Source organism: Lissotriton vulgaris, chromosome 5 (genome assembly GCF_964263255.1).
Source record: "Lissotriton vulgaris chromosome 5, aLisVul1.2, whole genome shotgun sequence".
Classification (NCBI taxonomy): Eukaryota; Metazoa; Chordata; class Amphibia; order Caudata; family Salamandridae; genus Lissotriton; species Lissotriton vulgaris.
In genome coordinates, this window is record NC_141693.1 from 1,605,101,086 (window position 1) to 1,605,126,797 (window position 25,712).

Consider the following 25,712-nt stretch of genomic DNA (forward strand, 5'->3'; position numbering starts at 1 on the left):
CAGTTCAAGTATTTACAGAGGGTTTATTTTACCCGAGTGTGCCTGTGGAAGGCGGGGTTGATCCCTTCGCCTCTGTGTCTTCATTGCAGCCTGGAGGAGGGTACCTTTATCCATACAGTCTGGGGTTGCCTCTCCCTTGACCGCTTTTGAAGGGGAGTGTTTGCCTGCCTTTCAGAGATCCGTGGTAGGAACTCCCACACACAGCACAGCTGGCCCTACTTCATGTCATGGAGGAAATTGGAGGCAACATTTATAAGTGACACCTCATGCAACTGGGTTTCACGCTGGCGAAAAGGGACATTGCCAGGGCATGGAAAGCGCCAAGGGCCCCATCAGTTGCCGTATGGAAGAATGGGCTAGACCTCTGCATGGGGCTGGACCAACCTATTTTTGTAGCTAGGGAGTGCCCGCACAAACACTTCAAGATCTGGAAGCGGTGGGCGGATTACGAGGGCTGCTATTGGATCCGCCATCAGCAGCATAGGTTTCTCCCTTGGGATAACTTATTTGGGCATCTGTTGACAGTGGGGTTGTGGAATGGAATGGAATGGAATGCAAACTGTTCTTATATAGCGCATGGCTACCCGGGAGTATCCCAGCGCTTGGAACATAGGGAGGCGGAGTGGGTAGGGTTTTTTTTTCTTTTTTTTTTAAGGAAAGAGCCAAGTTTTTAGTTTCTTGCGGAAGGTGAGGTGGTTGGTTTCTTGACGAAGGGGGAGGGGAAGGCAGTTCCATAATTTCGATGCATTGTAAGAGAAGAGACGGCCTCCGAAACGGGACTTCCTAAATCTGGGCACATCTGCCAGGCAGAGGTCGTTGGAGCGCAGGCTCCTGGACGTTTTATAGGGTTTGATGAGATTGGTGAGAATGGGGGGACCTTTGCCCTGCAGATTTTTATGGGCAATGCAGAGGGACTTAAAGTGTATTTGTTCCTTTATGGGTAACCAGTGAAGTGAGCTTAATGCTGGTTTGGCTGAGGTGCGGTGGTGGGCCCAAAGCCGTGCACTCCGTCTGTTATGATTCTACTTTGTGGTCAGGGCTGTGCGGAACTTGTGCGATCAGGGTTGATGGGCGGGCGGAGGGAGTTGGGGTATTCATTTCATTTTTTCATATACAGGTTAATATTTCATATTTAGGATCCCCCAGGGTCTCCCCTAGGTATTCCAAGGGTGGGGGGTCAGTTATCTATAAGGTACACCCTTTTAAAATGAGATTTTATATGCATGGATGGGTAAAGTGAAATTTTACATTGCACTCCCCACATTGTGGTAAAGTGCTGCTCAAATTCGACTTTGATGCATGGAGCACTGGGTAAGGAGGATCTGCAATATTTCTGCAGATTCAGAACCCCTACTTGCACAGGTGGTGGGGGTCCTGTAGAAATTAGGTAAATACTTATAAATTATATTTATATAAGCCTTGGTGCTAGAAAACTGGCCCAAGTCATTTTCCCCATTGCAAATCCCATGGCCCATAGGTTTACATGGTAGGAAGTTATTGATTAATAACTATTGATAGGAGAGGACTAGCATGACCATTCAAAGACTTCCCAAAATAATAGTAGTAAATCCAACAATATTATATTGTTGAATTTCTCCTAACGTGTACATACAAGAAGTTATAAGACCTTCTTTTTTGTAAGTCCAAATTCAGCCTTTCAGTGGTCTGCCCCGATTGGTCAGAGTTAAGTGGATTAGCCAGGCTGCTTTGAAGAGACCTGGGGTGACCAACACTGCTGGAAGGGCAGCGTGCTGGTCCATAGGAATGCCAGGTCAGGGGGTGGAGTCGTAAACCATGCTCTTCAAAGGCAGAGGGGAGGCCTGGGTGTTAGTTACACTTTTACACTCTTGACCCAGAGTCTGGGATAGGTTTGAGGAAGGTATGTGCAGATGGTAGGGGGAGAGTCTATGGAAATAAGCCATCCCAGTGGGTGTGTTTAGCCAGCTCTTACCTCCTTGCTGGAAAATAAGTGCATCAAATCTTCCAAAGCCATTATGGATTTGGAACATTTGATGCACTCTGGGACAAAATTATGCCACACTCTACAGGATGTGGTCATAACTATGAGGAGTTACCCTGCTCTCATTGGTCAGAAGTGATCTGTTGCTTGACCCAGAGAATTTCGAATAAGTATCTGAGAGGGGAAGAGCCCTCCAGATCTGCTGCTTGAAACTGAATGAGGAAAGAAGTGCCCTGCTGAGAAGATTATGCTGTGCAAAGAATTCTAAGGCCTGACCTCTGAAGACTGCACCATCTGAAACTATAGCCCTGTGGATTATCTTGCTGGAAAAGAACTAAAGAGTGGACTTACTGAAAGCTACGGGTTAAAAGAAGCTCAACTGGAACATCACCAACCAAATCTACACCTTGGAGACCCATCAGTGGATTTGTAAGGGTTTTGTACCAGCGGATTTTGGAAACTGAAGTCCTCAACTTTCAAGGACCATTCTGGAGCTTCCAGACCCTTGCAGTAAGTTTGAGTCACTTTGGGACCCCTTTAGGAACTTCAGAAGGAAGTTAAAGAAGTTTGGAGAACTTTGGACCAACTTTGAAAAAAAGCTCCATTGAGGGACCGACTCAACCTGGCCAGCCAAGCCGATTGCCTTCAATCGCGAGCCGGCCAAGCTACCCAGGTTTGTCCCACTAAAAGCTCCACAGCTCCAACTTCAAGAAATCGACAAGGACTAGAGAAAATCTGAAGCGGGCGAACCCTCACTGGATCCGGCTACATGAGGAGCATCGAGAGACCCCCACGAGAAAAAGCTCCAGAAAAGTTTCTAAGTCGGCTCGTAGAAAAGTCAACCAAGAGCAACCGCAAGAGCCAAGCAGCCAATCTTCCATCACATGTGGGCCTGGATTCCTGGGTTGTCCTGCTGAAGCAAACTTGAAATATTTTATAAGTCCGCTCCAGGGAAGTTCACCGGGACCTTGTCACAAGTCAAGCCGGCGAACCCTCACCGAATCCGGACTGGCTGGCAGCTTCAAGGGGCCCAGAGAGAAAAAGCTCCAGAAAAGTTTCTAAGTGTGAAGGTAGAAACTGAGACCGGGGCCTGCCGGGGGCAGTAGCTGCTCAGGGCTCCATCGCGCCCGGCCTGAAACTTTGACTTTGCCCCAGTCTATTGCGAGCAGGTATCACAATATGGTGCTATAATCTTCTAAGTGCTATACTTTAATAAATCTTTGAAAATTCATATCTCTGGTTCCCTACATTGGAGTTTTGTCATTTTGGTATCATTTTAAAAATAAAAATGTTCCTATTTGTATAAATTGGATTTTTATTATGTGTTGTGTCTTAATTATTTAAATGCTTTACATACCTGTCTGTGAAGTTAAGCTGTCTGCTCGCAGCCACGTTACCCAGGGTTGAGCATAGGAATGATTTTCTGAGACCTATGCCCCTACCAATAACCCACTTTCCAACACAGAGCAGCAGACATGTTTGTTATATACCCGCTCAACTTAGCTTAGAGCAAGGGGAGGGTGGTACACAAGGCGTTATATGACCTCTTTCCACTATCAGTATAATATGTTTGTGTTTTATGTAATTGTAACAATGCTGATTGTTTTATTTCTAATCATATGCCTGCTTATGTTAGCCAAAATACAGCATCTTAGAGCTCGTCGTTGAAATAAATATAACAAGGGGAACAGGACCTCCTGCTCCTTCAAGACAGTGCGTTACAGACTCTCGAGTCGGCGAATATAATCTTACTTACTAAGTAATTGCTAGGAGCTGGTCAACAATACAGTTCAAATATAACACAAAAGGGTGAACAATCGACCCCCCCTCCCCTGTCCACAAATTATTAGAAAAAGAAGCTAAACATTTTTAGCGTGTTTTGAGCTTCCGCAAGCATGTGGGGCCACACTGCTCAGGTATTGGTGTATCTGCCAAGCGAAGAAGTCGCAGATATCGGGGACACCTCATCTCCCGAAATTCCCCAGTACGCAAAGTCAAGAAGGGGCGCCACAGCTCAGGAAATTCCTCTCCTCTGCCCGCCAAGGTGAGAGATAACTTCTCCATGCCGAGCACCATCCACAACCTGTGTAACCAACCTGTGTGAGGGGGAACTAGAGGGGATCTCCAATGCGCTAAGATGTTTTGTGTGGCCGCCCCTACGCCGATGGCAATGAGGAGGCCTGCCGCGATTTCAGGGGGTACATCAAGGAGTTGGGCAGCCCAAGGAGTATATATGTGGGAAAGCGAGGGAGTTGGGTGTCCAAATGCGAGTCGATATTGTCAAGGATTGTAGTCCAGTAGGAATGAAGCCGATCACAACTCCAAAGTAGGTGTTCTAGTGTGCCTAGTTCCCCGCACCCCCTCCAGCAGCGGTCACTAATGCGGGAGTCGAATTGGTGGGGGCGCTCTGGTGTATGGTACCAATAGGTGGCGATTTTGATCAGTGTTTCAGTAAGCACTGCATGGTAGGCTGAATGTCGGCCCTATAGTATATGCCACTCCATTCTTTATGAGAGAGAGCCCTCCCCAGGTCCCATTCCCACCGAACCCTGCTGGCGTTGTAGGTGTGGGTATTCGCTACAAGGAGGTGTTTGTATAAGTAAGAGACTAGCTTTTTATCGGAAGAGCGAGTGACCAACCACTTCTCATAAGGGGTGAGGTATTGTTGCGCTCCCGGTCGAACCTGTGGTTGAAGCGCCCAGTGTCTCACCTGCAGATAGGGTAGCCTGTCCTCCTCAGTAATCCCATAGTCGTCTCTCATTTGCTGGAACGAGAAGATACCATCTAGGTTAAACAGGTGCCCAATGGACCAGCAGGGAGAGCGCCGCCAGTTCACAAATGCTTTAGAATTTAATCCTGGGGTGAAGTCAGGATTACTAAACAGCGGGGTCAAAGGAGAGGGGAAGGACGTCAACTCGTGCATGGTGGCGGCACGGTCCCATGCCTCCATAACAGTGCTGGTGATATAAGATGCATGTAGGTTAGGTGGCCAGTGATGCTTTGAGAGAAAGGGGATCCCTTGTAAAAGCATACCCGCCACCGCCTGGTCCTGGAATAGCCAGTGTTTTCCAGACTCCAGACAGTGCCACTCCACCAAGTAGCGGAGCTGTGCCACGTAGAAGTAAAGTTGCAGGTCGGGCACTCCCACTCCACCGTGTTCCGGCCGGAGGACTGCAATAGTCTGCTTGAAGCATGGTTTGCGGCCCTGCCATATAAAACGTGCCAGGTCGGACTGCGTCTGTTGGATCCAGCCTGCCGGTGGGTGCAAGGGAAGGGTCTGGGGGAGAAACAACATTTTAATAGCCGAGATCCTCCCTAGCCAGGATAGGGAGTGATGTTTCCATCTCCGTAGTTCCCCACGGATTTGTGTGCACCCAGATATGGGACTGTGGTGTCAGACCACTGAACGGGATGCTCCTCCTGAATGGAGGCAAGGGTCGAGTCGGACAGGGAAATGTTAAGGGCAATAGATTTATCGACATTGATCTTAAACCTGGATGCCTGTGCGAAATAGTGCAGTTCAATAAAGAGAGTTCGTAGAGATTGGACAGGGTCAGTAAGGGAGAGTAAAATATCATCTGCGTATAAGCTAATCTTATGAACATCCCCCCCCCCCCAAATTTAATCCCCGCGATGAGAGCGTGGTGTCTAATTCTCTGGGATGGCGGCTCCATGTAAAGTGCGAATAAAATGGGGGAAAGAGGGCACCCCTGTCGAGTCTCTCTACCGATAGGGAGGCGGGAGGACGTGTGACCATTGACGCGCACCGTGGCATTAGGCGAACGGTAGCAATTTAGTATGCGGTGCACAGAACACTTCCAAGGCCGAACAGATGTAAAACTTGCTCCAGATAGGACCAGTGGACTCTATAAAAGGCCTTCTCTGCGTCGATTGCGAGCAGCATGCAGTCCCGCCGCACTCGCGACCCGTCTTCTATGAGGTGCAGGACCCGTTTGGTATTGTCACTGGTTTGACGCTGTGTGATGAAGCCGGCCCGATCCGGCTCCACCAATTGTGTCATATAAGGAGCCAGCCGTCCCGCCAATATGCTTGTATACAGTTTCATGTCAATATTAAGAAGAGAGATCGGCCAATACGAGCTACAACTGGTTGCACCTTTCCTGGGCTTCGGGATGACAGTTATCAAAGCTTCTAGCACCCCCTTTGGGAAAGCCCCAGGTTGGGCAAAAGAATTAAAAAGATCCCGAAGCAAGGGGGCCACCTGACAATTTTTTTTATAAAAAGCCACTGAGTACCCGTCTGTCGTGAAATGGCCGTGATGATCTCCTCCAGTCCGATCTCCATGTCCAAGAGTGCCGCCTGCGCGGGGTTTAATGAGAGAAGCTGTGCATCCTTCAGGTACTCCAGGCTAGAATGCCCGTCAAGTGAATCGCCCGCATAAAGTGACTCATAGAATGCTGAGAAGGCCTCTGATATGGCCGCGTCGTCCGATACTAGGTCACCCTGTGCCAAACGAATGGCTTGCAGCCTGTGTCTCTGACGTTGTTCACGCAGCTTGTGCGCTAGGAGGCGGCCACATCTGTCCCCTCCGGAATAGTAAGCGTGACGCAGGCGGAGAGCCACATATTCTGCCTTATCCTGGTCTAGAGCGACTAGCAGTTTTAGCTCCATGCACAGTTGGCGTCATGCCCTTGCTGCCCCTGTACGCTGGTGCATTTGATCCAGCTCGGCTACTCGCTGCGAGAGCTCCGCCCATTTCAGTGCTCGCTCTTTATTGTTGGCGGCAGAAATGGAGATGAATTCTCCCCGCAAGACAGCCTTAAGGGCAGACTATTACGTCGCCAGGGAGGTCTCGGCGTTGGCGTTATGGGCTAAGAATTGAGTGATGGCTGCTTTGATCTGGTCCACAGTCGACGGGAGATGTATGAGGGAGTCCCGAAGACGCCAGTGTCGTACGAGCAAACCGGCCGTGCTTCGGCACTTCAGTAATATCAAGACAACTAAATTGGGCCACCACAACAAATAGCGAATTGGACCATTAGAGGAATCATCGCCTCGACCTCCTGTAAACGAAATTGAGATTAAGAATCCACAGCCCTGATGAAAGACCAGTGATGCCACGCCTGGTCTAGAAACGCGTCAGCAGTTTTGTTTGGGTGGAATAAATTGCCATCTTGAAACACACTAGGACCTGTTGGTCCAGTATCTAAACGCTCACAAATCATTAAGTTGTTTACACTCCCCCTCAAAATTTGTTTTTCTCATGTTTTGAATGTGATATTTTCCTGTCTGTGTATTAATGTTTAATGCAAAAACTTTTTAGACTCTGTAAATAATGTTTGTGTTTGAAGTATGTACAAAGTGTATTTAGTCTTGTAAATATTTTGAACGTAGTCCTTTGTTTTGTTGCAATTGTTGAAAAATATAAAAAGTATAAAATAATGGAAACAAAATAAGGTTGTCTAAGGGAAGTTACAATAAATTGGTTTCTTACCCTTTCAAAGCATTTATTTAGTAATTGTGGTGTGGGCATTGTGTGTTTTTGCGATCCCGAAGGGGATGTCATGGGTTTCATGCTCGTGTCCTCGGCTGCCTCCTCAGCCTCCTGGGGTGTCAAGCCCAATAGGCGACAAGTGTCTTCCAGTGAGCAAAGCTGATGGATCTTATTATTAAGCCGGAAGATAAGGCGAAAGGGGTTCCCCCAGGAATATGAAATCCCTTGCTGCCTTAAGTGGTCAGTCACCTGCCGGAACTGTTTGCGCCTCTGTAGCGTGATTAATGCTAAATCCTGGTATAATTCCGGTGAGTGGCCCTGGAAGGAGATTGGGAGCAAGGCTCTCGCTTTTGAGAGAATGAGTTCCTTTGTCTTGAAGTCTTGTACGCAGACCAAGATATCCGCCGATGGAGCCTGGGAACCCCGGGGTGGGCCCACCCTGTGCGCCCTGTCTAAGACGATTTCCACTGTGCGGGAGTCACCCAAGATGTGCCGGAAGAGGCCTGTGGTAAAGGTGAATAGGTCCCTGGTGTCATCTGTGGTCTTCACCCCTCGAATGCGAATATTATGCCGTCGGGACCGGTTTTCGATGTCCTCCAGGTGAAGCTGCATGTCCATGTTCTGCTCTTGAAGCCGGGTGACCTCCTGCTGAAGGGTGGACAGGTCCGCCACCGTGGTGTCACTGTTCTCCTCAAGCACGGCTACCCATTCACCGATGGAGTCCACATCACGGCGCACTTCCTTAAGCTCCGAGGCAAATTCAGTTTTCACCGACTGGATATCCTTACGCAAGGTGAAGAAAAGTGACTCCAAAAAGGCATTAGTTATAGGTTCGTACCCAGCACCGGCAGGAGGCTTGGGCGTCGCTGCTTCAGAACCGGTTGTCGCCATGTCCGGGTTGGACTGAGCGCGACCAAAGGTGTCCTTCAAAGGCTTCACCTTCACACTCCGGGCCTTGGACATACTCCTGTAGGGCTAGCAAGATCGGAGCAGGTGGGTCGGAACTCCAGCTGGGCCCAGGGACACCCACGGGGCACCCACCGGTTGAAGCGCTCCCAGAGCATGTGGTGGCGCGGAGAGAAGTGATGAGGCGTGCGAAGGAAAGTCGGATGTGACCCCAAGGCTGTCGCCCCAGGGCTGGGCGTTGGAGCACTGATACCTGCAACGTAAGTCCAAGAAGAATCCTCCGTCAGGGCACCATTCCCGGGTAGCACGGGGTCGCAGGTATCCGGGCCCCGGACAGCAAAGTGCGGCGTGGGGGCTAAGGCCCAAGAGGAACCGATCCCCTCCACACCGATGCCCGCCAGGTCCCAGCGCGAGGATTGCCACGAGGGCGAGGATCTCAGCACCGCGCCCCGTCTACAGACTAAGCACGTCGTAAGGCATCCCACCCCAAGCCGGGGATCTGCGCGACACGGCCCATTATCACCAAGATCCGTCCGCCTGCAGCACTCACCCCGTGCTCGGGGGACCTCCGGTAGGCCCCTCCTTAAGCTGTGCGTGACACCAAAGTGATCCGGGCTAGGACCACTCACCCTGTCGCTGAATATGGCAAACTACTCAGAGGCTGTCCCCCATTAGCTGGTCGACCCTATGACATCGCAATCTGAGAGGCAGGCTCCCCCACAGTTCCCACCAGGCCGGGGATCTGCGCGTCTCGTGGCGTCTGTCCTTCGCGCAGCACTCAACCCAGACCCGGCGGGGGGTGGTCCGCAGTGCAGGCCGCCAACACCTCCGGTGGGTTCCCTCTGCGTGATGGGGCCTCCACGTTCTTAAAATCGTCTCCCGGGCTCAGGTACAAGTCGTGGTCGGGCCGTGCTCCAGTTGCGGCCCGCGTGGCGCCATGCCAGGCCCCAGGGGTGAAGGCACAAGCAGAAGGAGCACTCCCTGGGGTAGAGAGTCAGCCCCGACGGGTGTGCCACACTCCGGGGCCTCCCCCACAGCCACGAGCACTCCTCAAGTATCCCGGCGCCACCGCTCACGCAGCCTGCAGGGCCGGCCGGGGGCACACGAGGCCGATGCTTCAGGAGGCCCGACTCACCGGGCAAGGCCGCACCCTTCTCCGCGTAGGGGCATACAGCGCAGTAATCACTGCCACCCGGGATCGCTACTTCGCACCCCGCGCCATCAAGCCAGGTGGAAGTTAACAGGCCAGGGCGGGTAGGCCGCCAGGAAGGGGACCGTAGGCTTCGGTGTCCGCTAAGCGGCACCTCGTTGTCGCAGCCGCGCAGCAATTGCAGCCGGGAGCACTCGCCTTGTCCCGCAGTCCTTGCGCCGCAAAAGGTCTGTGCTGTGGCCGCAAACGAGGCGCTGGGCTCCCGGTAGCTCACTGTGGCAAGCCCCGCGCCAGGCAAGCCCCGGGATGTCCGTGTTGTGCTGTGCTAGGCGGGTGGTAGGCAGGAGCTACAGAATAAGCGTCCTACCGCGCCACCATCTTGGCCACGCCCCTTCGAAATAAATATTTTAAACTATATTGTGTCTCTACTTACTCACCTTGTGGACTTTTATGATAAATACAAACGAAAGAGTGTTCTTGATTCCCACCATTCCTGAGAGTATTCTAAGTCGCTTGTTCTGGTTTGTTTAATCATTGGTAGCTTCGCTGTAAGACGGAGAACGAATGAGACACTGATGCTAGTCGGATGGGGTTCTGGGTACTGAGGTGAGTTTCTGGCTACACCACAAGTCACTGAGGTCCTGGCTTCCTACGCACAGTTTTGTGCACACACAGAATCCCCGCAACATGGCGCTCCTAACGTTTGCGTAGCAACAGTATCTTTCCAAATCAACTGCCTGCCGTTTTGGTGGACTGGGCTTCCTTAGTCAAGGTATCTTCAAGCCACATCCCTAGGTTTTTTACAACAGCTTTATGGGTGGGAGGAGGACAAAGGCCAGTACACCAGTCCAACCTGTTAGGATGCTGGAATTGTTCCCAAGAATCATTATTTCTGTTTTTGACCCATTGAGTTTCAAGCAAGACTTCTTCATCCAGCTAGCTACATGCTACATGCAGGGTCCAAGATTAGATGTTAAAGTATCCGAGTCTGGGTCAAAAGAGAACTCTAGCTGGGTGTCGTCTACATACAAAACTATAGAGATCCTAAAGGGAGCCACAATATCTGCAGAAAGTTGAAGGAATATGCTCAACAGCGTGGGTCTAAGTGAGGACCCCTGCAGGACTCCACAAGCCACAGGCAAGACATCCGTGGAGCAGACCCTGTCAAAAACGTGGAATGATCGTTCTTCTAAGAAGGAGCCAACCCACTCCACTCCAGCCCTACCAACTCTATCTAAAAGCCTAGAGTGGTCAACAGTATCAAAGGCCGCACTAAGACCAAGAAGCACAATAGCCTGTGGTTCCCCCTGATCCATTCTCTTTTTTGCCTCTTTCACCACCGGAAATAGAGCGGTCGCAGTACTGGGCTGAGTACAAAAGCCGGTTTGTGTAAGATGTAAGATTGCGTTGGCTTCCAGAAAATTAGACAGACATCTATTCACAAACTTTTCTACCCTTTTGCCTAGTCCTGGGAGCAGGGAGATTAGATGAAAATTATTCAAACAGGACAGGCCAAGATTAGGTTTTTTAAATTGGCTCTGACCATTGCATGCTTCCATGTGAGAGGCACCATGCCTGTTTCCACGGAAAGATTAACCAATTCCAACTAAACAGGAAAAATGATTTACGGCTCAAGCACAAGAATTCTCAGCTGTGCCTGGTCAAGAGGGGATCCAGACTTAATTTTCCCAAAAAGATACGTAAACTCCTCCAGGGAGAGGGAGGAGGAATTAGGAGGGAGTCGGCAAAAATCTGTTCTCGCTAACTTTCAGTAAGGTGGAGTTATTATTTTTGTTGACCTTTTGGAATGATTGATAGATGTGCGGAATTTTAGAGTTAAAGTATTCAGCCAAGTCATTGTACATATTAAATGAGGTTTCAGACACAGGGGTATTCCTGCCAGGCCCTAACAGGGGATTTGTGATTCTAAACATCTCTCTGGGGAGTAAGCCACATTGTTAATTTTAGTTTTAAAAAAGGAGGCCTTGACTTGTTGGATTTCAGTGTGATGGGTCCTTATTTTCTTCCCGTACAGTGTTTTATTATTTTCATTGTAATCCTTCCTCTGCTCTTTCCGCAATTTTGCAGTAATTTTTTAATGTTCTAGGGTGAAAAGAATACCAGGCAGCCAATTTACTTTTAGGTTTTTGGATATGGTCTCCTTAGGAATAGTTTGGTCTAAAGATTCAGTCAACCATTCCGAGATCATATTATAGCCAATTAGTGGGTCTGAGTCCAGGCAAGGTGCAGATGAGCTTAAGGTACATCTCCAGCTATCCCGATTTAATTTAGACCATAGCCGGTCTTTAACTCCCTTAAACCTCTGGAGGGGAGTAGGTTTGGGTACCTTGAGGATCATAGGGATTAAGTAGTGATCTGTCCACAAAAGTGGTACAGGATCCAAGACCTGTAGCAGGGGGCTGTTAGTAAATATAGGATCCAATAGATGGCCTCCTGTATGCATAGGACCCTGGACCATTTGTTTTAATCGCGGCTAGATCATGCCTGAAGCTTGCTACTCTGGTGTCATTAAATGACTATGCTTAGTGGGCAGATTCAAAACAGCTTCCGTAAAAGATTGAATAAATTGACCAGACGGGCTTGGAGGTCGATAAACTAATATTCCTGCAAAAGTAGGCGTATGATACATTGAAAAGACGAACTTTCACGCTCAAGGATTGCAAAGGAGTTGGCTCAACAAATAATACTAGACTTCAAAATGATGGCCAAACCTCCACCTTTTTTTATTTTCTCTATCCTTATGTATTATGTGGTAGTTTGGGGGAAGAGCCTGAACAATGTTGGGATCTGATTCCTCATGAAGCCAAGTCACCGTAAGGAAGACCACATCTGGTTCCAGTGTATGGCATGGGGGAGACCTGCAATTTAACAAATACATGTTCCCTCTCAGCTTTAGTAAAGATTCCCTGAATTGTGCTTCAGCAGACAATTTGCAATCACAATGCTGATATGTTTTGCCTCCTACATGCATGCCCATTACATGACTGCAGCCCTCGATGAGCACTGCTCTTAACTTAAGCAAAGAGTCTCTGGAATAGGCTCTTATGTCGACGTGTAATGAGGCAGAGTCCCTGCTCCCGTTCGGGCACAGACAGGCTTGTCTTTTTCACACCGGCGGCGCGTACTCTGCGCGCCTGCGGCTCCCCATCTTTTTATCCCTAGTGTCAACCACCAGAGTGCCAACTTGTATTGCCGACTCTATGGTTGACTCTATGGTGAGCAAAATGCAGTACAATTCCCCTTCAATCTGAAATGTATTCTCTTTTCCACCTGCCTTAAAGCCAATTCCTCAGACAAAAAGGTAAAACGTACAAAACTCAAAAAAAAAGCTTAGACGCACAGTACAAATATATTTTACAATCAGCGTTTAAAAAGATAAAGTGACCCTTTCCACAACTGCCTCGCGGTGCAGCCTTTTACCTGCTACGTACCGCCTGCTCCACCATAGTTTTATCCCTACAGAGTCAACCACTTAGAGCTCCAACCCTTATTGGCAACTCTATGGCTGACGCTATGGTGAGCGCAGTACAATCCCCCTTCAATCAGGAAACAATTCCCTCTCCCAACTGCCTCAAACCCAATTTCCCAGAAAAAAAAATAAAACATTAACAAATTAAAAAAAAAAACACAGTACAATTTTATTTTACAATTAGCATTTAAAAAGATAAAGCTGGTCCTATCTCCTCTTTCCCGGGGTGAGGGTCCAAAGAGGTAAACCAAGCATAACGAAGGGGTGGAGAACGACATCGGAAACCTGAACTGGAAGACCGAAAATCGGACTAACGTCAAATAAGACTGGCAGCGAACAGTTCGAACAGTTATGTTCCCCCGGCCCCCCCCCCCCCCCAAGCCCCCTCCGCGCTTCTTTTTCTCTCTTCCTTTCTTTTCTTCCTCTTTTCTCATCCATGTATACTGTATGCTCCATGTAAATATATATTTTTCTACAGTATATATATATTTTTTTAACTTAAAAAAAAAACAAAAAAGATAAAGCTGGCCATTCCAAAACTGCCTTGCGCTGCGGCCTCTTGTGGAAGAGTATATGTTTGAATTATGGCAAAGTGAAGGAAGATGAGAATGAGGCAGGGGAGAATATGGAGGCAACTGTTGGAATGGAAGACAGTGGGGTCAGAGGTGAATGGAGAACTTGGTTGGGTGAAAGGGCCAGACGGGTAATAACAGGGAGGAGTCTGGTCTTTTGCAGGTACCTCCTGAAATACAGAGCCAAGTAAGGGTGGGGGAACACACTGAAGATATTCAAATGAACAGGTGGTACAGAAAAGAGGGTGGCAGCAAGACAGCCCACTTTGCAAACTAAGGGCAGTGCTTACATATGAATAGTGATAGAAGGGTGCAAAGGACTAGGGAGGTGCTTTGGTGTATTGGCGTGATGGCAAAGTGGGGCATCTATAAGGGATGTAGCCAAGGTGTTCCATCCATTTAGTCCACCAGATGTTTTTACAAATGACTACCAAGTTTTAGGACTTTTACTGTGAACAAGTCTCACTCTCAGTAAATTAACAGGAATTTGACCAAGCCTGATAACCGCCAAGAACTGCCTTTTAATATAAGTCTGCTGCTGTGCAGCCATGGCAAGGGGCACGGTGCTGGATACATGTGTGCACATGCATGTGTGCGGGCTACTTGCGTGCTTGAAACAACCCTGTACAAGGGAAAGACAGTTGAGACGACCCTGGACGAGGGAGGCGACGGCGGAAGAAAGGCTCAGCTGAAAAAAGAAGCCACCTAAAGCACTGCAAGCATGGAATAAAGACGTCGATTCCCGCTTACCCCCAGGACTAGGATGGGTCTCTCCCGGGCCAGTGGCACTGCCCTCTTATGCTACCTGAGGACCATTTGAGGTAAAGACCTGGACTTCACTGCCCCCTCACCCCACAGTGCTCTGCAAGACAGCCAGGTGTTCTGCTAACTGTAACGGAGGGGCTACGGAAGATGCCCCCATTAGCAGTAGGTGAGCACCAGGTGCCAGGCGGAGGAGAAGGCTGATGCAGGGAGCCATAATATTCATCTTCCTACAATATGAGCCCCTTTAGAGGCCAGAAGGATGTTCAAAATATTCCTGGTAGCTAGACCAGGCCACTAGGAGCAAAACAACCCAGAAATGAAGAGCATTGGCCCAACAGGGCCCAACTTATACAGCTAGAAAGATTTAACCTTTTAAGAAGGAAAACAAAGCAATGGGCATACAGTGATCCACCCCTCTTTGTTTAAAAACACCTGGGGCGCGCCGGGAGCTAGGGGGTTGGTGCAGAAATACGCAGGTGCGTGTTGGGCCCCCTCCATGGAATCCAGTTTGCCACTGGGGTTCAAGTGTAAAGTAATGACGAGAACCGACTAAACTAAACAGCTGCCTTAGAGATCCATTTCTCCGGCTATATGTGGAAGACAAGCTGCTCCCACTGCAAGAGCAGCAAAGGAAGTGCAGACTCTGGTGCGCACGCAAGCAGGGAGCGAGCAGTGGATTTCCTGCACTGCCTCGAACGTCCCTACCTGCATCCGAGTGTCAAGTGGGCACAAACAACCAGGATTAATAATGGAGCCAAGAGAAACAGATCGTGCTGCGAGCTGCATTGACAAATAGCGAAGCCCACCGTTCAAATATGTATTCTTCTAGGCCTGGAGCACTCTATACTGCACTGCAACAGCTTATTTACATATTCTGTGGTCAGTGTGGTGCTCCAAGAAGGGAAAGGGGCACCACAAACCTTACGTGCAAGCGATGTGGGGTGGAGTTTAATGTGCAACTTCCCCCCGGAAGTATACTACATAAACTAACCGTAAGTCTCCTGGGGCCTAGTAAAGGAGACCCTGGGAAAAGGTTTCTATTCATTTCAAAGCATTTCCAGAGCTGGAGCATTGGCTCTTGGGCTCTTTAGAGCAGGGACCTCTACTGGTTGGTCCTATAGCTGCAGTAAATGGCATGAAGCAAGTAAAGAAATGTTTGTCTTTGTTTTGAATATTAATGCTTTACAGGTAGATATATTTGATTCGATTTTGATTTAGATATTTATATAGTGCAACAATCACCCGAGGGACCGCAGATAAGGCATGGAGGGGCTTCAGCTCAGCGTATGCCTGAGAACAGCCAGGTCTTAAGGGCTTTTCTAAACGGGAGCAGAAGAGGAATAGATCTAAGTGCCAAGGGCAGGGAATTCCAGAGCTTAGACGCTGCCATTGAGAAAGCCCTATCTCCCACGGCCTCTTCTTGGTTCTTGGTCCCCAAAGTTGCATTTGGTGAGAGGAGCGCGGTAGTCGGCATGGGGAGTGCCATTGAACATGGTCTTCAGTCTCAGAGGATAGGAGGCATGCAGTGACTTATGGACCTTACACAGTGCTTTAAAACTGATGCACTGTTCAATGGGAAGCCAGTATAGGTGTTCTAGTCCCTTTTTGGCTGATTTTGTTTTGGGGATGTCCAGAATGAGTCTTGCGAGTCCATTCTGCCGTACTTGGAGTTTATGTTGCAAGCCCTTACTGGCGGCCAGGTACAGAGCATTGCAGTTGTCTAGTCTGGCCTTACCAGAGCCAGAGCTACCTGGATCCTGGCTGCACACTGGATGGAAGGGAAGATTGTTTTAACATCTTTATAAGCCAGGAGCATGTGGAGATGGTAACTTGAGAAAATAGGCGTATATCCTGAGCTAAAAACTCATCAATGTTAGAGTCCAAATATTAAATCCAAAGATTCACAGTGTCTTCGTTTTATCTTCATTTATTATCCATTCTTAGTTAGATCCAGTCTTCACCAAGAAAGCATACAATAGCCGCTGCCAACACGTGTTTCGTCTTGGTCTGGAGACCAAATGACTTTGTCAGGGCTGGAAGGAGGAAGACAATAGCATGCTCCTAATAGGAGGTTACTTTAGTGCCAAACAGAACTCCACGACAAGTTCAATTCAAATGAAACTTTATAATCCCATAGAAAGCGTGAAACAAAAGGGAGAAACACAAAAGTGTAATCATCCTATACCTCCACCATTCACCCTAATCGTAAATAAACAGAAGCCTCCAAGAACGTGAAATCCAAAAGATTAAAGTGTGATGGGAAACCATTGTGAACAGTAGATTAATGAAAGAATAGAAATAAGAAAAGGGAAAGTGAGTGTAAGCATAGTTTGAGCTCACTCACCATATGACTAGGGTAATGCGCAATGAAATTCTACGAGGTGTTCCTACTCCATATATAGCATCCACTCATAAGCTAGAATAAACGATAAACCAACATATTATTAACACATGGAGTGAACCTTCCTAGAGGGTAAAGGTCACGAAAAAATGAAATTAGTTCAAGAAATCGCGAAAGAAGGATCAGTGTTTTAATGTAAATAGAAGATAATATCACACTCACTTATTTCCAAGGTATACCACGATATTAAAAATATTCTCCAAGTTTGTCAGTAAATCGCAAAATCCATATCGTCAATCCTTTAAAATTAGTGGAAAGAGTATAGGACTAACCATGTCATAGTCCCGAAAAGTATTAGTGGTTCACTCGTGTCCTAAAAATGAGAGCAATCTCCGTATCAGACATAATACCCATTTAAATATTGAATTACAATACGACATGGAACAACATCACTGTGTCAGTCTCTATATACACATGTTCAGCCCCAATCTCGTAACTAGTGTACATCGGACATGTAAGTCCCATTAAACCTTATGAGGCAACAAGCGATTATACAGGTGAAAAAGTCCCTAGTTAAAAAACCATACCTAGCGTTAAACGTGTCCTCAAAGTCGCACAACGCTTATTCATTTAAATAATCGGGTAAGAGGGTCATGAAAGTGCCATATGTCGACATACCTCCGAGTGCAGAGCCGTGTTCACGAACTGTTCAATGCCGGCGGCGTGTAGTAACTGCGCCATCTTGTTTCACCTCCGTTATCAACGATTCCTCAAACATGACATCAAAAACGGACTAGGGCTCAAAAGGGCCATCATAGTATTCCAACAAAAAGTTAAGGCACCATCTTACAGTGGGTATTGTTAGTTGGAAGTTAAGTATCGCAAACTTCTTTTGGGTAGATTTAACTCATAAAATATAATCTCATCGCCCGCAATTTAGATTTGATAACAATCGAAAACGGCCGTATCTATAATGAGTGCGACCAAAGCAGATAGTAAAACCGAGGTGACACGTACTCGCCATATATTCCATTTGTGTGTATATAATAGAGGGTATCAAGTTCGTAAATATCTCCAATTAATCAGGTAAATAATCGGAGACTCGTCCCCAACCAAGTGTTTAGTCACAAGAAAATAGGTATGTGATTCGAAATAACAGTTACAGGGGCAAAGAAGCATAAAATGTTTTAAGGAAAAAACAGGACAAGAGTGAAAATCGATCCTATATTATTAGTAATTGTTCAGAGTGAAGAAAAACTTGATTGGTTAGTGGAATGGACAGAAAGCTAAAGGATCCAAAATCCAAGCATAAACCAGATATTTGTAAGTACATAAACTTAAGATGCATAACAGCAACTCACATCCAAATGTCAGATAAGTACAGTCTAACAAAAAGGAATATATACAAAATTCAATTCATAAGGATTGGTTACATTATAAGCCAAAGGAGCAGTGTATCAAAATGTAAAATCATATTACAATCCGCACAAAACACTTAATTTCTTGTAGCTGTTCGATACTAAAACAAAGAAATCATGTATAGATACTGTGGGTCATACTGTAATCGTAATCGTTTTGTTCACAAGAAGATTAGAAAGGAGAGTAAAGCAGATGGTGACATCATTCCTTACAATTTAGCACAGAAAGTATTGTAACTCCTCATCGAATTCAACCCATTCTCCACCGCATGGGTTCTCATAATCCAGCGTGCTTCCGGTTGTCTCAGTTTAAGTTCACGATTTCCACCCCTTGCATCCATTGCTATCCTCTCTATACCATGGAAGGACATTGTCAAATGTTCCGATTGCGCTAAACCATTGATCGCATGTGCCGCTATTGGAACTCTGTCATCTCTGTTTTTGAGGGCTCTAAAGTGTTCGCTTACCCTATCTTTCAGTTTCCTAATCGTGCTCCCTATATATACCTTCTTACATTTACAAAGAATGGCATGTATGACAAAAGTCGTGTTACAGTCAATATGAGTTTTGATGTGATAGGTGCCAAAGTCGTTGTAGTTAAAAGATTTAATACCATACAACGACATTCTACACATGCTGCAATTTCCACATCGAAAAGAACCTATATTCAGGTTGTGTAGCCATGACGCTTTCTGACTGTTTTAAGGGTAACTGGGGCTAATCATATTTCTAATAGTTGTCCCTCTACGGTATGTGATGGATGGGTGGGCCAGAATATGTTCTTTCAGAGAGGGGTCAGATGTCAGCATGAACCAATATTTTTTTAAAATTCGATAGATTTGTGTCGACCAAACATTGTATCCCGTAACAAATCTAATCGGATTTTTGATTACAACAGGTTTAGATTTAATTTTTGAGGTTTCTTGTCTTTGAGCTTAAGGGCTCTACTTCTAGCTCTTTTGACTACATCCTGTCTGTATCCTCTAGACAGAAATCTATTTTCAATGTCATTAGCACAGATTTCATATTCAGTGTCCTCGCTGCAATTGCGACGGGCTCTATAAAACTCGCCATAAGGATTTGAATTGATCTGAGATTTAGGATGTGAACTACTACCATGTAAAACAGCAATACATGAGGTTTCTTTCCTGTATAATTTACTGCAGAGTTTGCCATTGTGTACATAAAGTTTCAGATCCAAAAAAACTATCTCGGAGCAACTGTAATTCATAGTGAAAGTCATATTATATGAGTTGTTATTCATGTAAGCAAAGAAGTTCAAAAGTTGGGTCTCACTGCCTGTCCAAATGAAAAGAAGATCATCAATATATCTTCCATAATAATTGATGTATTCATGCCAAATGGCTCCACCAGGGCCCCAGATATGCACCGTCTCCATACACCCCATACAGAGGCAGGCGAAAGACGGCGCAAATCTGGAACCCATGGCAACTCCACATTTTAGGCGGTACCATTTATCATTGAAAAGAAAAACATTGTTGTGAAGGATAAGTTTTGACATCATCAATAACATGTTAGTGTGATCTAATTGTTCAACAGGTCTTTTATAAAGGTAATATTCCAATCCCAGTATTCCCATTTCATGTTCGATGTTGGTGTACAATTGTGAGACATCCATAGTAACCATCAACATTTCAAGCTCCCAAGTAAAGTCATTGAATACATTAAGTACATCCTTCGTGTCTCTGATGTAAGAGGCTAGACTGGTAACATAAGGACGTAAAAAGATATCTACAAACTCTGACAAGCCCTTACTGGCGGCCAGGTACAGAGCATTGCAGTTGTCTAGTCTGGCCTTACCAGAGCCAGAGCTGCCCGGATCCTGGCTGCACGCTGGATGGAAGGGAAGATCTTTTTAACATCCTTATAAGCCAGGAGCATGTGGAGATGGTACAATTATTGACAAACTGATATTATTGATGTTATTTCTCTCTGCTCTCTGAACAACTGTAAAGTGCTTTGATACCCGCAAGGGTCAGGTTTGCGCTATAAATAAATTTCTAAATCAATATATTGAAATGCATATATTTATAATGACTGCATTTGAATAGGATTATTGTTCACGTTGATTTTAACCCCTTAGCTGCGCCCGTCGGCCAACGGCCGTCACGAGCACTACCTCCGTAGTGCTGCACACGTCCATTGGCCAATGCGGCACGCCCACCTAATCAAACCGCTGCACAGAATTTGCGCTGTGGTTAAGCGGTTAATGATGGTATATTGCTAAGGTATAACGTGCTGATTTTTGTTAATGTGGTGACACCCTTGCAAAGCCAGTAGGCCTGCCTTATGTATACTAATGCTTCACCCTGACAAAGCCAGTAGGCTTGCCTTATATATGTTAATTTGGCGACCCCCTGATAAAGCCAGTAGGCCTGCTACATTTAAAATGACACCCTCTTCTATTATGATGTTGCATATGGTATAGGTGGGATGGGAAGTATTGTAAATATTGGGCCAAGGACCAGCTATGGCTTGAAATGTGATTATGTAGATGTAACCAAAGGTATTCCCACATACCTTATGTGCGTATTAATGCATAGTATTTAGTAGTGTGTGAGTAATAAAAATACTTTTCCTTTTAAAAAGAAACAGAGCTGACTGAACAGTAATTTATTGCATTTCATGCTGTGTGCAAGCAAATTAGATTTGCCCTCCCATGCTACCTCCCCTGAGTAGGCCCTGGACTGCTCTGCTTCGCTACCCCAAAAGAGACAAGTGCTGAAATGGGGTAGTTGGCTCCCAGTACTAAGACAATACTTGCACAGGACTCTCATCCTTTGCAACCAATGATCCAATTTCTTACAAGGTAGTAAGTATTGAATTGCAATTTAATGCAATAAAGGGAAGTAAAAACTACAAATGGATACATCTGACTTCTTGAGAAAAGTGATGAATCACCTTGGAAGGACGATTTTTGAAGTTACAATGACTGAGTTAAGGTCGGACAAAGCGTTTCATTACTGAACGAGGCATGTGGGATTTGTTGTGGGTTTGGTAAGGGTTAGGCAGATACGCTGGTAGTCTGGGGGCTTTGACTGCCAGCATGTCAGTCACTTGAGGAGGTGTTTGTGTATGATGTTATGCGCACCTGTTGCATTAAAGCAGCCTTTTCCATGTACACTTAGTGCCCCTCTTAGGTTGTGTCATCTAGTCAGAGTCAACAGCATAGCAACACACCAGCAAGTCTTCTTCCGCAACCTGCAAAATACTGCCTCAACTGACACACACGGTGGAAAGGGCCCAAATACTGGCCCTGCCGATACACCCACAAGAATAAAATCAACTTGGAGGCCGGCCCACCTCTCAGATTGGGAGCCACGTCCACGACTTTAAGGCCCCCGTGTCACCTTGTTCTTCCTTACATAATTCAAAATTACCTCTGTGTGGCTCCTTGGCCAAGGAGCAACACAAAGGTCATTTTGAATACGGAATACAGGAGCTTCATTGATTCTTTTGAAGATAAAACTCCGACCTCCAGTGCGAGCTCACGGGGCCCAAAAACCTCTTTCTTTAGTATACCATTCCGTTTTTTTCTTATGTAAGGGTGAATCTACCCAATTTTTTCAGACTAGCCTATTTTTGCAGTCTGATCAAAGAAGATAGGCATACTATACATATAATATTTTACAGTTTAGAGTGCAGATGGGATCGTACTAGGTCCTGACGAGTAAAGCAGTGGGGACTGCTTACGAAACATGTAGACCCAGTAGAAGGTATTTAATACAAATCCACCCTCTATTAATTAGAACCCCATTTTTAATGTTCTCAGCTAGGTAAGTGAATAAAGTCTGTTTTTTCCATCCACTAGTCAGGGAATTTTTAAGTACCCTCTATCTAGTATTTCTTCACAGACCCTACCACTCACACCACTCACACTTCACCTCATATAAGCCTATTCTCATAAAATCAAGTACTTCCGCGTAGTTGTAGGTAGTAGCACGCCCCGTAGAGGGATGGGAAGACCCCTATGATGAAGCATGACACTATGGGACTTGAAGTGTGTGAGGGGTATTTTAAAAACACTTAGTGCTCCCCATGACATCTCAAGGAGCAGCAACACCCACTGTTTATTTCCAATTAAAAAAACTTTATTTATAAACCACAAAAACAAGAACCACTTTGGGTTTTATTTTTATATGGGTCTTCTTTTTCCTTTGTGAAGTTCGTTCTCTTGCTAATATGGCAGGATTGACTCCTCCTCCTCCTCCTGTCTTCGTCTGGGGTTTACTGCTCTCTCTTTCGGGGTCCAGCGCTTCCTCGGTTGCTCCACCGAAGTACATGAGTAAAAATAAAAATGAGGACTAACATTAGGAAGGGTCCTTTAAAGAAGTTTACCCATGGGGATGCCCGGGGTGTGTAAGGATCACCGTGTTTCATGCATCTAAGACTGGCTAGTGCTCTGTGAAGTTCATACACAAGGACAGTCTGCTATTTACACTATGGGCAGCAAGCGGCACAACAGGCAGGCTCTCCTGGTATTACGCGGTGTCTCCCCGCTTCCCAAACCACCCAGTAACGCGCTGCCGTACCTGGGGGAGCCACACTCCCTGGTGAGTGTGGCTGGGCGGCTCGCGTTTACGGTGGCCTCCTGGCTTTCCCTTTTCCTCTGGGAGGGCCTCCGGTTGGGTCTCCTCTCCTTCTCCTGCCTCCGTTCTTCGAGATGACTCTTCTCTGTACTCCGGTACGTCTCTCTGCTTCCTCACGACCTGCTCGCATACCTCCGGTCTTGGCACGGTGACGTCACACGCCGTTCTCTCCACTTCCTTGCTTTTTACCAATCCGGCAGTGAAGACGTCAGTCAGGGGTGTGGCTTCGTCCTGGCAACTCTCTCAGTTAAAGGAGCCTTCATCTTCCTTATCGTTGTTGTCTGGCAAGCTTGTCATAAAGTCGGGTTGCGAGTTGTCCTGATGTGGGGAACAAGAGGGAGGGGCTGCAACGTCAGAGACCCACCAGTCCACTACAGGGGTCCCTTCTTCCGAGGGTATGCTCTCCCCGCTACACACCTTCCCCTCTGGTTTCTCCCGATCGGGGAGAAAACCAGAACGTGAAAGGAAATCAGCATTTCCATGATCACTCCCTTTTTTGTGTTTTACCTCAAAGGCGAAGGTCTGTAGGAACAAAAACCACCTAGGTATACGGGGGTTGAGGGTTTTGTTCCAGTGCATCCACTGTAGTGGAGCGTGGTCAGTGTAAAGGACAAAATGCCTGCCCTCCAGGTAATATCTGAGTTTTTCTACTGCCCAACGTATGGCCAATCCCTCCCGTTCTACTGTGGGGTTTTTCATCTCCCTTGGATGCAATTTTCTACTAATGAATAGGATGGGGTGTTCCATCTCATCTGGTCCTATCTGGGACAAAACTGCTCCAATTCCTGTATTTGATGCATCTGTTGCTAGATAGAAAGTTGTAGTGAAGTCGGGGGCTATGAGAATGGGACTGGTGGTTATGGCTCTTTTTAGATCTTCAAAGGCTTGTTTTGCTAGGTCAGGGGGTCTCTGTATTTGGTGAGGGCGGGTCTCTTTTTTTAACAGATCTGTGAGGGGACTTGCCGCTTCCGCAAAGTTTGGTATGAACCTTCGATAATACCCTATTAACCCAAGGAAGGCTCTTAGATCTTTCTTGGTAGCAGGGAAGGGAGTACCCAGTATTGCTTTCACCTTCTCCTCCTGAGGGGCTATGACACCATTCCCTAGCAGGAACCCCAAGAACTTCACTGTGGAGTAGGCAAACCTTGATTTCCTGGCATTGATATGTAATCCAGCTGACTCTAGGGCTTGGAGTACTGTTCGGAAGCGTTTCAAGTGCTCCTGCCAAGTGTTGCTGAAGATAACAATATCATCTAAATAAATGGAGCAAAAAGCCTTATGCGGTTGTAACACTTCGTTCATTAAACGCTGGAAAGTGGCCAGGGCCCCATGAAGCCCAAAGGGCAGAACATTGAATTCGAAAAGGCCTTCATCGGTAACAAAAGCTGTTTTACATCTATCTTCTTCTCGTAACGGTACCTGCCAATAGCCTTTGGTCAGGTCCAGTGTGGTTATGTAGCGGGCTTCCCCTATCCTCTCCACCAACTCATCCACCCGAGGAATGGGGTAGGCATCGAAGGATGATATGGCATTTAGGGCTCTATAGTCCATACAAAATCTGGTTGAGCCATCTGGCTTCGGTATCATCACTATGGGGGAGGACCAACTACTCCTGGAGGGATGTATAACCCCAAGACACAACATTTCTTGCACTTCTCTTTTTACATCCTGTCGTCTTGCCTCTGGGATCTTATAGGGTCTTATTCTTATCTGTTTTCCTGGCTCAGTCTTTATTTTATGCACGATCATGTTGGTGTGCCCAGGAGTGTCTGAGAATATGGACTCGAATGGTTTTAACATTGTCATTAGTTCGTCTTTCATGTGAGGGGAAAGTTCAATGTTAATAGGTAGTTGCTCCAAGGTGGTGGAGTAGGGAGCTGTGGGCAATCCAAACTGATTGTTTTTAGGGATGGGACCCAATCACTTCTTCAGGAGGATTATATGAAAACATTGTTTCCTGGTTGGGGAAATCTGTACCCTGTAGGTGGTGTTTCCTAGTACTTCAATGACTGGATAAGGGCCCATCCATTCGCTTTGAAATTTGTGGGTAGAAGAGGGCAAAAGAACTAAGGCCCACTCTCCCACTACTAGCTTCCTCCACTTCTTTCCTTTGTCATACTGGACCTTTTGTCGTTGTTGACTTGTTTCTCGGTTGGAATATGCCAGGTCCCTCAGTTTCCCCAGCTTACTTTTCAATTGCTGAGTGGATTCTAAGAGGGTTTTGGTGGCATTAACCTCCTATTTTCCCAGGCCTCTCTCGTGATTTCCAGTGGAGACCGAGGTTGTCTCCCATATAATAGTTCAAAAGCAGAGTATCCAGTGCTACTTTGGACCTGTGCTCTTAATACATAAAGAGCTAGAGGCAACAGTAAGTCCCATTCTTTATGCTCAACCGACAGCATCTTCCTTAAGGTGGATTTCAAAGTACGGTTATAACGTTCCACCAGCCCATCCGTCTGGGGATGATAGGCTGATGTACGTATCTGGTTCACGCCCAACATTTTACAGACCTCTTATTAGTCTGGAGACAAAGGGAGTTCCCTGGTCCGTTAAGATTTCTTTGGGGAACCCCACTCTTGAAAAGAGTTCCAGAAACTTTTCCGCACTAAGTTTGGAGGTAGGAGCACGTAGGGTGAAGGCCTCCGGGAATCTAGTCGTATAATCGACTATCACTAAAGCATACATGTTCCCTTTTGCTGTTTTGGGCAAAGGCCCAATTAGATCCATGCCCACCCTCTCGAATGGGTTACTGATGACTGGTAAAGGTTGTAGGGGCACAGCAGGAGGTTTGTACGAATTCTTTTTTTGGCACACATCACAGGTCCGGCAGTAGTCGGTGGCCTCTTTATATATGGCTGGCCAGTAAAACCACTTTAGTATGTTTTGTATGGTCTTTTCTGAACCCATGTGCCCTGCGGTTAGGTGAGAGTGTGCAAAAAAGAGCACCTGATCTCTAAAGGACTTGGGAACCAATAACTGTCGTGATTCTCCGGGTTTCCCTTCTCTGTACAAGAGATCATTGTTGATTAGGAACCGGGGATAGGG

General features: G+C 46.7%; 1 protein-coding gene across 1 annotated transcript in view; it reads right to left on the reverse strand.

Moving 5' to 3' along the window:
- The window catches only part of FITM1 (fat storage inducing transmembrane protein 1), a 132,614-nt gene that overhangs the window by 79,799 nt on the left and 27,103 nt on the right, over positions 1 to 25,712 (reverse strand). The gene's annotated exons all lie outside the window — the stretch shown is intronic.